Source organism: Tetrao urogallus (assembly GCF_951394365.1).
Source record: "Tetrao urogallus genome assembly, chromosome: 10".
Classification (NCBI taxonomy): Eukaryota; Metazoa; Chordata; class Aves; order Galliformes; family Phasianidae; genus Tetrao; species Tetrao urogallus.
The window spans coordinates 16,778,279-16,793,766 of NC_136823.1; positions in this window are offsets into that span (position 1 = coordinate 16,778,279).

Sequence of the window (15,488 nt, forward strand, 5' to 3'; positions counted from 1 at the left end):
GAAACCTTATGTTGTGTGTTTAAAATGTGTTGCATTTCACTCATATATGCACGCATGCACACGTATGTGTACCCTCACTGTTCTAAGGGGGAAATGTTATATTTTTCTGTTTCTACAAAAGATAAATACAGCAAATACTTTTTCTATAGGAGAAGACTAAGTTCACCTTTCAAGGCACTGTCTTTTGCCTCTGGGGGGAAAAAAAAAAAAGGCAAATAAGATCTGGCCCATATGAAACCCTGGAAATATTGTTGAAAACACCAGAGTAAACACATTCCAAGAGAACTGTTCAAATGACAACACTTTTGTATACTTCTGAGGTGCCTGAGTGAAAGGATTTCGTTTATTTATGAGAAAATGTGCTTTATGTTGAGAACCTTGTAATCGAAACATTAGCTTGAACTTTTGTAGGAGAAATGTTTGAAGACGCAAGCAGAAAGTATCTCGGGAGGAATGAACAGGTACTTACTTGCCTTTTTGGTGCTCCTTGGAGCATTGTGAATATTACAGAGGAGTCTCCAAGTCATTGTGAGGTATGCAGATGGCATTGGTCTGATCACGCCGCCGGGTTGGATGAATTACGGTGTGGCAGTAGTTACGTACCTGAGCTAAATAACAGGTTTAGATGTGCATAGAATTCACCATGATTTGTATAACATTTTGGAAGTGAACTCAATATTTTTGAACATGCTACCTTGACAGCCAGTGTTACGTTGTTTTTTTTTTTCAAACCAGCTCAAAGCACAACTACTGCTTTCCTCTCGATATTTTTCCAGTTCCCATATTTAAAGACATGCAAGCTGCAACCTCCCGGTCACAATTACTGGCTGCCAAATTTATACCTGTTTTCTTCAACTGTACCTTTTTGATATTTAGGATTTTTAAATTTCTGTAAAGTAGATTTTTGTAGATTGTAATGAGTGCTCACTGCCATTGTGAAACGGTATATAATTGTATAATTTCTGTGTGTAAACTGAATGCTTGGGCTTTCAATACAGTATTCATATAAAGCAATAAATATAAATGTTACGAAACATCCGAGTACATTTTTATCAGCATTGACCCTTTTTGGCTTTAAGTTCGCATACCTGAAGTACAGAAACGACCTGAGATGCATGCTGATGGTTTGTTGTACGGCACGGTGTGCTCTGTGTCACGCAGGAGGAATCTCAGCTGCGGTTGCTACCAGGATAATTTGGCCCAGACTGAACGTTGCAGTTGTTCCCCGCTGGCGTTGCTGGTTTGTAAGCAGGCAGAGGATTCTGGAGGTGCTTGCAGAGAGGAAAACCCTCTTCAGATTCCATCAGAAGGCAAACTGGACTCATATTCACTGTGCTGAAGGGTTGGACGTGTATGACAAAATCAAAAGACTGATCCAAAATGTTGCAATTAGTTTAAAAAACGCGGTGACATCTCTTTTTTTGTTCTTTCTCGGGGGGTGTATTTTGCCAATGAGAACAAAATTTTAAAATTTCTAAGTTTAGAGATCTCTGACATTTTCTTTTAGGACGTTTATGTGTGATGGAATTGTCAATAAACTTGTTCTTTAAGCACCTCTGACCCCTTGCTAACTTTGTTTCCGTGCACGCGCCGTGCTACGGCTCTGCTCGCGCGTCCGCCAGCAGCGCTCCGTTGCAGTGGCTTACAACCGAAGTCAGAGCTTCGCGTCGCTTCTTTATGGCAGCTCCGATTTCTGCCGCATTGATGTTTAAACCTCAGCTGCGTCGATGCCTGCGGTGCTCCCGGCTTTCGAACAGCGCGCAGCGCCCCCAGGCTCTGCGAACGCCTGAGGTGCGCGAGCTGCGTGCTGTGCTGCCACCCGCGGCGCCGCCTGGCGGCACGCGCCCAACGCTCCTAACGGTCGCCGCTCTGTGAGGGGGCGCGGAGGCTGCGGCGCCGCTCTGCTCGCTCGTGTTCCGCACCGCAGCACCGTGCGGTGGTTCTGTCACAGTGAAGCCGGCCCGCTGAAAAAAAGGGGCTGTCTGTGCTGGACGCGTGTTGTAGGAACTGCTCCCAGGTGGGAGCTGCTGGAACGTCGCTGTAGTGAAGAAACTCCGCAGCCCCGCTGCCCCCGGAGCTGCCTCTGAGGCGCGGTCGGCTCTGAGCCTCGGGCGGTTCGACGCCGTACGCCCCTGGCGGGGATGTGCGCTGGGGTTCTACTGCCCCTACTGCCACCAAACCCGGCTTGTGCCTTGTGAAGCTTGAGAAGGGATCCCGGGGATCCAGCTGAGGTGTGATGGAGCGGGATGGGGTGAGCAAGGCATGCTCACATCACCGAGGGACCCGCCAAGGGCAGCACCCAGCACTGCACCCAGCACTGCACCCAGCACAGCGCCCTGCATTGCACAGCACCCAGCACTGCACAGCACTGCACAGCACCCAGCATTGCACCCAGCACTGCACTGCACTGCACTACGCAGCACTCAGCACTGCACCCAGCACAGCACCCTGCATTACACAGCACCCAGCACTGCACAGCACCCAGCACTGCATCCTGCATTGCACAGCGCCCAGCACTGCACAGTACTGCACTGCACAGCACCCAGCACTGCACCCAGCACTGCACAGCACTGCACTGCACTGCACAGCACCCAGCACTGCACCCAGCACTGCACAGCACTGCACTGCACAGCACCCAGCACTGCACCCAGCACTGCACAGCACCCAGCACTGCACAGCACTGCACTGCACTGCACCCAGCACTGCACCCAGCACTGCACTGCACTGCACTGCACTGCACTGCACCCAGCACTGCACCCAGCACTGCACAGCACCCAGCACTGCACTGCACTGCACCCAGTACTGCACCCAGCACTGCACAGCACCCAGCACTGCACTGCACTGCACCCAGCACTGCACAGCATCCGCGAGGCCTGACTCCCTGCACAGTAGGGACACAGCAAGACAGAACCTCAGGGATGGGCAACCCAGCTGTGAGAATTTCACCGAGTATTTAAGGTAAGTAATCTCAGCAGCAAATTAAGCTGATATTCCCTGCCTCATCTCAATCTCCTCTGTTGATTACAGAAGAGGGAGGGGGAACTGGAGTTCAAAAGTAGGATGGAGAAGAGGGGTTTTCTTGTGCACCTGTTTCTCAGCCATGTATTTCTGTGCAGATAAGCAATTCTGTCTTTGGAACACCTGTAGGATTCAAGACAGGCTGCAGACTGGCAAGCAGCACTAATTCAAGTTTTCTATAATCTCATGGGAAACAAAAATGTGAGCGTAAAATACAAAAGGTTGACAAAAATACGGGTCTTTTGTGGCAGCAACACAGAGATGTGTTACAGCAATGGGTGTGGAGTTGGTTAGGGCAGCAAAGGGGCTGGTACCGCCCTTGAGGTCACCAGAAGACAGGGATTCCTGAAATAAGTGAGCAAGGAGAGAACACTCATGTGCAGCCTAGTTCCTATAATGAGAAACCTGAGAGGGGAAAATGCAGAGTTGCTCTGTGGAACATGAGGGCAATGCGTGAGGCAGGAATTGAGAATCCAAAGATGCCGGGCCTCGGGCTGTGGCCGTGATGGAAACCCGAATTCCCCTGGTGACGCACATGGCTGTGGCACTTGGCAGAGCTGCAGCAGGGCCGTCCTGGAGGCCAGGGGCTCTGTCACACCTCAGCAGCTACGTTTCAGTCTGCCAAATGGGGAAGAGGTCTGCAACAGCTGACAGCGGCACTAAAACTCAGTTGACCCTTCCAGGAAAGACCTGGAAATCCCTCTGGCTTCCTTTCATCCTGTTTGCGAGCGGTGCCTTCCGGTGCCGGGCTGGCACCGAGCAGCGGGCGCTGCCGTCACGGAACAGCTGCGGGGACGCCCTCCGGTCACAGGGCTGCGCAGGACCGGCTCCGGCCTGGGGCTCCGGCCTGGGGCTCCGGCCTGGGGCTCCGGCCTGGGCGGCTCGGTGCCCGTTACCCAACGGGATGGGCAGCGCGGCGCTGCGCGGGGAGGCCGGCAGGGGGCGCCATAGGCCCGGGAACGCACCGCAGCCGGAGCCGCCTTCCGCGCCGACCGAGCGCTGCTGAGCCTCGCCTCGCTCTTCAGCTCACGGCGCTGCGCTGAGACGTTGAACTGAGCTGCTGCCGCAACGCTGCCAAAACCCGCGCTCCTTACTACTGAGAAATTAAACTCAGGATATCAGCTTCCAAATTTGTTTTGTTTTGCCTTAGTTTTTAAACTAACAAACTTGGGATTCTCTTCACGTTTTAAATCTTGTCCCTTTTAGGTTCATGCATTATAAACTTTTCTTATAACCTCTACCTTTATTCCAAGTGAAAGATGAGCGGCTTCGGTATTAAGATCTTCCTTTGGAGCCACTCCCTTCACTTGTTTCACACTTTTTCACATTATTTGCTTATATCTTTGCTTACAAATCAGCCCCAGTGCTCTTTTCTGAACTTCCAGACCTGTGTGGCATTTTATTAATAACTTATAAAGATGCTAAAGAGACACACTAGGTTCTCCATCAAGGTAAACAACTATTTGTGAGACAGACTCCCACTTTTCACTGGCGTCAGTTATCTCCTTGGGAATCTTAACAAGGAATGACTGTCCATGTTTTCATGGGCCTCACTCCATGCGCTTACCACACCCAGGATCTTGCCTTCAGATGTTATGATGCTGAGGTGTCCTCATCCAGCAGGCCCAGGTAAATGACTGCACAGCATGTTCAGTGATTCTAATGAACTCCTTGCAGCAGGTTGCTGACGTATCTTTTCCCTACCAACACGAGTGCTCTGATTGCTGGGTCTTTGGGCAATGCCCAAACTTGCTCTTCTTCTTTTCCTGAATCCATACAACTTGGACTCTGTTTCTGCAGGGCATAAAGTCAAATCTTGCAGACAGTACAAAACTTCTCTTATTATGATGCATTTCTTTCTGTAGAATGCTGTAACTTAGAACAAAATCTACTTTAAACAACAACAAGAAAAGCGTTGTTTGTTGTTTTTGTGTGTGTGTGCTCCAGGAATCTCAGAATACATCTGTACCTCTCAGAGTCTTATCAGTTTCTTTTTACTCCTGTTCTTTTGATTATTTATTCCTTTCTACATTCTCTTTGACTTTCAACTCAGTCCAAGAGCTGTGCTTCGTGTACCAAAGGCCTTCCTCTTCAGATCTCTCTTTCTAACTGCACGTCTCGGCTGTCTTGTTTACACACAGGCACTCAGAGGGGTCTGCGTGTGGCGAGAACACGGAGCAGCGTCTCTGTTTAGAGCTGTGGCATTTGCTCTGCTAAAATAGAAAACTTGGCTATGTGACCTTAAAGGGTTTGTCCTGGAGGCGTGCATTTCCGAGGCACTGTGCAGGAGTGTCACAGAGCCTTCGGCTGCTTTCTCACTCGGAGGAAATGCCCTCCATAAGCACTTGCAGCTCCCATCTCTCTGTGTGTGAACTCGGAGAATTATGAAGTTTGAGAGCTAAATCATTCTGTAGCTGCTGAGTTACCATCTTTTAAACATAAATATTTTTGTTCTGCCAATTTAAACTGTTTACAGTGGAGGCTCACCTTTATAGATTATTCAGCTCTTGCTTAATTTTTAATTACTAGAATTAACTTTCAATTTAGAAACTGAATGAAAAACATTAACCAAATCTTTGCATTTCTCTCAACATTTGCAGCATGCAGACCCGCCTTATGCAGTGCCCAGCAATAAGGCTGCAGCCATAGATTATCACAGCTTTCTACAGTAACCCAAGTAAAAACAGAAATTCAAAAATGATTCAAACTTCTTTGGACCTTGGAAACTTTGGACTTTGAAAGCAACCCTTCTGTTCACATGAGTGTGTAGTGAGGATCTTTCCTGTTAGCATCTCATTTATTTTGAGCATGTCTGTCAGCTGGTAGCAGGAGAAATTCATGAGTCTAGCAGTACTGGAATAGAACAGAAAGAGGCTGCATTTCTACAGTGTTTGAGTGGAATTTTTGCTGTTTCTGTATAGGCGAGTCTTATTATGTCTTCTCTCAGGCTTGAATCTTATTAAAAAAAACCAAAGCCTCCTATTTTTAATTCAATAAAACTTTTCTGTTTCTGCTGAAGAGATGTGATGTAGCAGAAATGCTGAGTCGTGGTTTGGAATGGTGATTGAGCACCTGGTGGGAAGGCAGGGCCAACCCAGGGGAGCTCAGCTGCACGCAATGTACCTGAGTGATGGAGGGGGTGGAGCCAGGATGCACCCCCTCCCAGACCTCATCTAAGGGTTGGCAGTGGAGGCAAGGGGATTTTGCTGGAGGTCCCTGTGTGCCTGAGGCCTTCTGAAGGTAAGCAAATGCTTTCCTTTATTTCTGTGCTCATGGCTGTTTTGTTTGAGCAAATCCTCACTTGCTGCAGCCTTGGACCTTGCTGCTCTGCTGTCGTTGCTGTGCTTTCCATTGCATTACAACTGTGTTAAGATGCATTAATAAAATGGCTGGGGCACTGACACAGCAAAGGAAGGATGTGGATTTAGAAGGAGGGATGAGAGTTCTAATTTTTATAATTCTGGTCCAGAGGATCAGATGTGACAAAGTGGGGATTTTTAACTTAGCTCTCTTGTTAGGTGGCACGCTCTAGGAAATCGGATAGAATGACTGTGGGCAGAGTGTGATGAGAAGCACCTACTGTTCAGTGGGTTTGTGAAGTACTGCCCATTCTAAAGGGGAAGGGAGGGAAGAGCACAGATCTGAAATCACTCTGACTGAGCTTAAGCTGAGTAATTCTGGTCTTTCCAGACCTCCTAGTCATGGCAATAGCCCCCTTCTCAGAAGGGTCTGAAAATGGATGAAAAGAGGAATGTATTCCATGTATTGGCTATCTGCATTTATGCCAACATTGTGTTCTAGGAAACGGCAATGTTTGGAGTGGAGCATCTTTAGGGAGCAGTATGGATTTGATGCTCTTTTCTGAACAAGAGAAGCAACGCAACAAATGCACTCACTTCCACATAGAAGTATATTTTCTTCATGAGGTGTTAGCAAGAATTTTAGTTATAGTTAGCAAGACTGCTAGCTGCTGCGTGCAGCACTTGTGTGTGCCCCCAGTCTGACAACAGAGCTGAACTGTGTGACGTGGTCATGCAAGGCCAGGGATGTTTTTATGTGGTAGGTATTTGCATCCATGGATCTCTCCTGTTTCTTGCAGAGTGATGCCAGGCACTGTTCTGCTGCACTTCTCCTCTAGCAGTCTCTGCTTGGGATTTAAACTAGTACAGGTATGTTAGGGAATTAATCTTTCATCAGCCTGCCTGATAGAAGTGTGTGGAGGGGGGGTAATGTGCTGCTGTATGGCTTCTCCCCCTCTCCCATCAAGCCCTGGAATTATTCAGCACAATAAGCTGGAGAGGGCATGACAATTAGCACTGGAAAGAAGTCAGAAGCAGCTGGTAGTAAACAAGCACTTAGAGTGATGTATAATCAGAGAGGCCAACTGTAAGATGTTTGGTCGGTCAGACTAGACAGGAGTGCAGGATTACACCTAATAAAAGTAGTTTCTAAAACTGTTCCTAGCAAGTGTGTCTAATGTGTAGCTCTGAGTTTTGGCGTGCATTAAGATTTGTGATTTCTTCCATGAATACTGGAGCAAATATTTTCTTCCTCTATACAATTGCAATTAAGAGAAATATAATGTTATGTTGGAGCCTGCCATTTTTAGCAGTGATAGTATTTGTGCCATGGGGAACTTGTCTGCTTGTGGCTGTGCAGCTTACTTTTTGCTGGTTAGTTGTTAGGTGCAGCAGCTCCAAGCCTGTACTTGAACTCTTAATGGACTTGTATGCATCTGGCACTTCTTAAGAGTGGAAAGACTGCAGCCTTTAAGTGGCATTAGTTATTTTAGGAGAATTTTTGAAGAACTGTAATGAGAAACTCAATCCAAGAAAGCAGTGAGACAAAGGGAAGGGGAAATTGGAGAAGAGAGTGAAAAGGCTTAGATGGACCAGCGTGTGGCAGAGGGGGAATCCACAGCCCTTCTGGCTGAGGAAAGAAAGCTCTGCTTCCAGCATGCACAGGATAACACACTGTTACAGCATTACCTGTCCTTAACTGTCAGCTGGCATGAGACTTCAAATATCTGAACGCGTCTGCATGTTTGCTCATCTAAATCTACTGCAAGTGGATGGGGGAACTGGTTACCTTCTTGTGTGGAAGGTTCTGTAGCTGAAATTGCTGTAGGTGGCTTGGCTGTATTTTGTCAATAAAATGTGCTTGATGTGTACTGATGGCACATCAGTAGAGCAACTGGCAGTAATGGAACTTCTGTGTGCTTGGAAATGGAGAGCAGGTCTGAAGGGCAGCAGTAGAGTTCTTGGTAGATACAACCAGCACTTGTATCACTACAAAGGCTGTTTTCTTGGATTCAGAATTTGGAATGTGTTTAATTGCAATGTATTGATCTACCAATCTTGATATTTTTATTTTTTGATGGTTTTTGGCTCATTAAGGTGAGCTCTGTATAAGCTCATATGCTAGAGAGAGTTTGGAGGGGGTAAGAAAACAATGCATTCTCAATACAATTACATGTGTTGGAAATACACTGTGTAATGTCTCTGTAAACGTTTATTGAATGTTTGGGGGCTTGTATCAAGTCTTTCCCAGGTAGATGAGATGGAAGGACCCTGCCAAGCAGCAAACTTGCCGAAAACTTGAGCAAGTTTTAGTGTTGGTTTCTGTCCCCGGCTCCAAAATATGGGCTGTGCTGGTCTGTGGTGTATGAATACTTCCCAAGAGAGTAACAGTTACAGTACTGTTGTAGGCTGATGCCTTACCTCATATTGTTTTTCCTTCTTCGGGGTTAGAAGGGATTGTATTAAACCAGACCAGAAATCAAGATCTGTACCTGCTTCTTCATTCTGCTGTAGACTCTGTAGGTGACCTCAGACAAGTTATTTTTTAACTGCTACTTTGTCCAGTTAATTTAGAGTGGATTGACAGGGATGTAAAGGCTCTTCTGCATGGTATGGCTCCTGCTATAAGGCTGATCTTGCTTGAGATCTTCTGACATTTGAGAACAAGTGATCAAGAACAGCATCTCAACAGATTTTCTGTGCTAATGAGGCAGCCCAGCAGTGCATGTGTGCATTTTGTACAAAATAATTCACTCTGGGATAATGTTTTAATCATTCTGCAGAGGCTTCTGTGGGCTGATGTCCCACGGTGTTGGCCTGCAGAAAAATGTCTGGGTATTTTTGCAGCTTGTTACCATTTCAAGGCAGGCTTACCATTGAGCTGAGGCTGCTGCCTTGCTGAGCTGCCTCACGGGGCACAGAGTTAAGAAGATCACACCAGTTCTTTTCCACAGGAGTACAGATGTGCCCAGGCGTGGCTGTGACCGGTGTCTGTTCATCACTCGCCTCTGCTGTAAAGCACTGGTGGGAAGGAGCAGGCTTTGTATGATCAAAGGGCCATGTTTGGCTGTGGTTGGATATGCTGTTACCACCTCTGGCTTTATTTGTTCTTCCTGCGATCTCTGCTAAGAGCAGCAGCAACTCAGGTCATCTGTGATGGATGATTTCTTTAGTTAGCCCTCTATCAGACTTCGCTCTTTATTGAAGAGTCCTGATCACAGGCATATTCTGGGATATGCCATCAGAACAAGCTGGTTGCTCTGTTTGACATTTCAGTGAGTGCTGTCCTGCCTGATGACAAAAGGATGGGATTATAGAGCAGCTGTATTGCCTCCTTGTGTGCAATACAAGGGCAGTGAAGGATGGGTTTGTACAGACTGCATGTCGGTTAAATATCTGTTTAATCCCAAGGAATGTAAAATAAAAATGGTATCTACTTATACCTTGAATTGGTTTCTTAGTCAATGGAAAACCCTGAAAAAAAACCAAATTACATTTTGCATGAACCTCAACAAGAAACAGATTCATTTTTTGCAGTTTACATGTGTGGTAAGTCACATTTCTGATGTGACACATGCTTTAATGTTTTTCTTGTTATTGCAGTAGAGAGTAAGCTTGATAGCTTAGGGACTAAAAATTGATATATTCATGAGGTATCTAGCAGCCTCAGCTAGCAATCCAGGTTCTTTCATATAACATATTATGCAGGTTTCTAAAAGAAAGGTAAAGAGCCTTTCAACCAGACTATGTAGTTCATCAGTTTCCTACAGCTTACAGCCCAGCATCTTTCCAAGGGCTTCTGTTCAATGAAGGTTTAAATCAAATGCGCGTGGTCGTAAGCAGGAATACTGAATGAAAAACTGATTTGATGTCAGCAGTTCTGACCAATGTAGAATTGCTTCTACAATCGCTTCTTTTCTACAAAAGCAGCAGCTGGTTTAGTACTCTAGGGGCCACTCAGAAGAAAGGACACATTCAGTAAATGTGGGGATGGGAGCTTTGTGACCAAGTATTTCCGCACTCACAAGGGAAGATGTTTGAGAAACACAGTGACAGGGAAGGACATATTCTCCCCAAAGGTTTATTTGCCTAATCTATAGTACACCACGAGTGTGGAGACAAAGCAGGTGTGGGTCGAAGGAAAACCTGATGTGTTAATTATAGCTGGAGCATTTAGTTATCCTCTGGAGGAGCATGGCTAAGTATTTCTGGAGAGCCAAGCACGTTGAGTTGGGCTGAGCCTGGTGTGCTCCAGCACCTGCTGTAAGCTAACCCACAGTGCTGTGCTGAGGCCAGGCAGGCCATTGGATCTCCTCTTCCTTGCTGCTTAGGTGCAGAAAGCAAGAAATGCCCTCTCCTACTTGGAGTTTGTGGCCTTGCTCTTCCATGCACTTCATTTCTCTTTGAATGGAGGAAGAGGGGAGATCTTCAAGATGGCTTGCTCTTCAGAGAAGGAAAGAAGGTGCAGAAAAATAATTTCAGGCTTTCTCTACCTGATTGGATCAAGCCTCTTTTTAAAAGTGTTTTTCATAGAAGTTTCAAGCTTTTTTAGTGGTTAGATTTGATTAGACATCCAAAAAGCAGCAGAAAATTATAATCTTCAACTTTAAAAGCGTTCAGTCCCTGATACTGCTAGTGAAAGACCCAAGTGCTGGCTGGAGGCTGCACTTGGTAGCAGGCAGCCTGCAGTCTGCCTATTGAAACACAGTGAAGAAACACACTGAAGAGTCTCCTGTTAGAGGGGGGTGGCTCTGGAACTACTGATGAAAGGTTCTTTGCTTTAGCTTACTTTTTTTCCCATTATAGTTAAAAAACGAAAGCTCTAGAGGTCTGGGTTTGAACATCTCGGGTGCTTCCAGATAGTGGGGCAATTCGCTGCTTGTGTGTGGGAAGGCTGTGCTCTCTTTCTTCAAGGGACAGAGGAGCTGAAGATTTATGGAATAACACCGGGCTTCATTCAGTGAATCAGGATCTTCTATTTCAGCAGACATGCACTGCTTTTTTCTCAGGCAGAAGTCATGCAAGAATTCAAGCGGGACTCTTGCTGTGATACAGATTTTTTTTCAGCCCACTATGCAGGCAGGTCTTGCTGGTTTTTTATCTGGCTTGGAGAGAATGCTGCTAGAAGGACAAGACTTGCTACTGTAGAGCTCACAAAATAGATTTTCTGGCTATTTTTATTCCTGTTGCTCACTTAATTATAGAACCTGAATAAATGTACCTTTTGGTATAAATATTACTAATGTTGGCAGTAATTGGAGGTGAAACTGGCAAATATATCTATCAAGACATTTCACAGAGTAATCATTTATGAACATAGCTCTATTAATTTGTTTAGTCAGATGCAGAGAAGCAATAAAAGTGATTGACTAAAAACAATTAAAACAGTAAAAGTAAATTGCTGTGTGCATTAAAACCTGCTGAGCCTGTCAGATGAAAATTGTAGGTTTAAATGTGGAAATTAAAGCTATTGATTTTAACTAGTATGCATGTGGCTATCAAAGTCCTAATTTGTTTTAGTTTTCTTAGCTAAAAGTTGCTGAGACAAGAATAAAGATGATCCTAGAAGTCATCCCTAAAAAGGCATAAACCCATTAGAAAGGCAAATGTGATAAATATTTGTGTTGTCTCAGGATGATGGGAGCATTCTTCTGGGAGACCTGTATGAACTGTCAGTATCTTGATGCTACAGAACTGAATATAAATATTTACCAATAATGGTAATTTATTACACTACAAAGGAGATGAAGAGTGAGACATTGACAGGAGAGAAAATACAGCATTGATACAGACTAGATTACAGGGCTTCTTGCTTAATTTATATGTATGACTTTATTGTCATTTTATTTTTATGTGTTACAGTAAATCTTGCATTCAGTGAACTATTATTTTTTAGTATTCAATTAAAATGCTAGCACAAAGAGTATTATATCTGGACAGGTATTAAGGGATAGTGGTGGGGAATGAAAATCGAGTTTGTGCATGAAGTCTTCAGCCACTCAATAAAGGTGACTGTCAGGAATTGAACGAACCAGGGATTTAAAGAAGTATTATGTGTGTTGACTTGCCAGTGTTAAGCAATAGGTCATGGTATTATTTCCTTTTATAGTTTCTTTAGGTCTCCTGTAAATCACCTCCTTACAGTGTAGAGTGTAATATTTGCTGGTTAACTATTGGATCGATAGAGAGATTTTTAAATCTTGCTTCAAGGAACGTAAAGCACATGTCCAACAGCCTTGTTTTTTTTCTCTCTGGGAAGCAGACCCTAATTTCTGCCACTTACAAACTGTGTCAGTCTAGACTAAACATTTCTAATCCTGAAAACAAAAGGAATGGGCAACCTCTTCCTAGCTTTTCTCACGTTTCTGTAGATGGAAATGATGCTTATAGTCATTGAATTATAGTGGGTTTCTAAGGCTACTTGGGGATTGGGACAACAGCAAGGAAGAAATAAGGTTGCTAACTTTTTATAGAGTACTTCTAGAAAAGAGCAGATGGTATCAGCTGCTTCAGAGCATTGCATTTGGGAAAGAAGATGCTCCTAGTGATGCTGGCATCAGGCTCCTGATAGGCTTCTCATTGGTTTGGTGTTGGGCTTCCTGACTCCTCCTGAATTAGCTTGTCTTGTATGCATCTCCCTAATGAACTGTAGAGAAGAACACCTGCCTAAGGAAATGTGCAGAGATGCTGCCCAATGCAGGCTTTAATTCTTTTTCACTGGCACATGCAAGTGATGCAGTAGTTCTCAGGAAAGGAGGAGAAAGACTGCAGGAGACCTCTGTGTTCCTCAAGAAATCCTGACTGCTTAGTAGATCTGGCACCAGAAGAAATAAGCCTTTCCTCTTTCTAACATATTTACCCCAGTCAGTGTCGAGCTGCATGGAAGGAGATGCTTGGTATCAAAAGAAAAGGGAAGGTGGGTTCTCAGTCATTACTTCCTGAATTCTGTTAGAAGCAAAATGTTTGCTCTGCAATATGCCAGGTTTCCTGACCTCAGGGTGTTCAGGATCATGCAGTGGATGTCAGGCCTGAGGAGGATGCTGCCAGCCTGTAGTGCAAAGCAAGGCCCAGCACTGTGCTGCTGGGAGCCCAGTATCTCAGAGTAGATAACACAGTGGAGAATACAAATAATAGAAGCCACTAGGCAGTTTAAGTTTCTCTTTTTGCTAGTCAAAATAATCATTTTGTTAACAGGCAGTGGGGTAGGCAAGTCAACAGTGGTGTTACTGAAATGCTGTCAAGAAATAATTCACTTTGATTTTAAGGCAGTTGTTCATGGGGCTGTTTTACATTGCTAGTTCTTGTTTACTAGCAAGAGTTGCGTTAGTTTTCATCTGTTTGTGCCAGATCAAACTGTGCTGCTTAAAACAAAGCAGAAGAGCCATGTGCACCAGCTCTTACGCCATTTGCAAGTTGATGCTGTCCTCCAGTAAGGTGCCGCAGCACCGCGGGGCTGTTGTACCATATGTCTGCTCCATCCTGAGGGAGGGAGGGAAGAGCTTCCCGTGAGAAGGTTAACTTGCAGCGGTTATAAGGAAGCTGTCAGAAGGGGCGTCACTTCTGGGCTCTGTTTCAGCAGAGCTCAAGAACATATGCTGAAGTGCTTTGCTGAATCAAAGTCTAGGAGAGTAGCTTGTCAAAAGTGTTTTATGTCTATTCCTGTAACTGTCACACTAACCTTAAGCCTTCCAGCAACTTCTGTATATTTTCTGATAGCAACTCCTGACTTGCAGAAAAGTTCCAATAATGTGTTTCAGCTGTGGACCCCAAGTCAAGCAAAACTCATTTTCCTGTTTATGCTTTTAGAATTGATAGTGCTTTTTTAGAAAATAACAGGAAACCAAGCCTTTATTAAAACTAATATAAAACTCTTGTGTAATGTTAAAGGAACAGTCTGTGTCATTAGCACTTGTATAAAAATTAACCTTGTATTCCCAGGATAGATCGCCTCATAACATCTGTAGCATCTCCAGCATTGGTATCACCTCTGAAGAGTTTTCAGTTAAAGAAGAGGCTATTTTAAAATGAGGATGGGAAGTTGCAGGACTTGCATGAGAGGTCGCTTACAGAAGGAAAACTAAAATGAATCCATTTTGTGCTGCAGTATGTTCTTTGTTCTCAGTTCTTGGTAATGATGCAAGTGATGACTGAGGAATGTACTATTCAAAGGCAAAAGTAAAATGAACGATGTTCCAGGGAGTGGAGCTGGTCTTACTGACATCTGCTTTAGGAGTGAGCTGTAACTCACTTTCTCCTGAATAATGAAACAAACACTGCTCATGCAGTGGTCCTTCTATGTGATAAAGGTCCATATCAGGACAAATACAACAAGCCAACATCAGGTGGACAGTAGTTTGTGTTAGCCTGCTATAGCAAAGTAGAGAAATGATAGCAGTCCTGGCTGTGCATTTTTATGTAAATAATCATTTATTCAAACCAATTTTATTTTCAGCAGTCTTAAAACTCAATGTGTTTATGCTTAGCATTATCACAGGAGAAAATTGTTCCCTTGATAGCAGAAAACTAGTGAATTTTCACATAAGCACCACACTACCCTTTCCTTCCTTGTGGAGATGAGCATCCAGCAATTCCAATTCTGCTGGGAACCATAGCGTGGCACCATTATAGCAAATAATTTGAGCAGTTATGCTCCTAAGAACTGTTACTGGAAATACCATGCTGAGCATTTCAGGCAAAGCAGGTGTGTTTTTTATCTCTGGTTTAAGAATTAGGTTGTTTTTTTCATCTGACAAGGCTATGACTCAATAAGGACCCACTATGTGAATACATGTAAGTGAAGGTTGGTTTAAAAAAAAAATAATCAGGGTACATATTTTAAAATGGCTTCTCTGTTATCTCCTTTGCAAGAAATAAAATTGAAAGGAGGTCTGAAAACAGAATAAACAACTTATCCTTACTTGGTGTGAATTTAAGGTCAAGTCTTGACTGAGGGTCTCCAAACTGGGTGCTGTCCCCCAGTGTTTTGCTGAAGTCACTGCACTCAAACTTCTAGACATCTTAGTCATAGAGCATCAGTACTGATTTTTCTCTGCACCAACCTCTCACTGCTCTCTAGGAGGCACACGGCAATGAGGATGAAATGCTCATTTTATATTGGATATATCTGAACATCTTTGATAAAATTGATTCTGACGTGTATTTTGTTTTGCA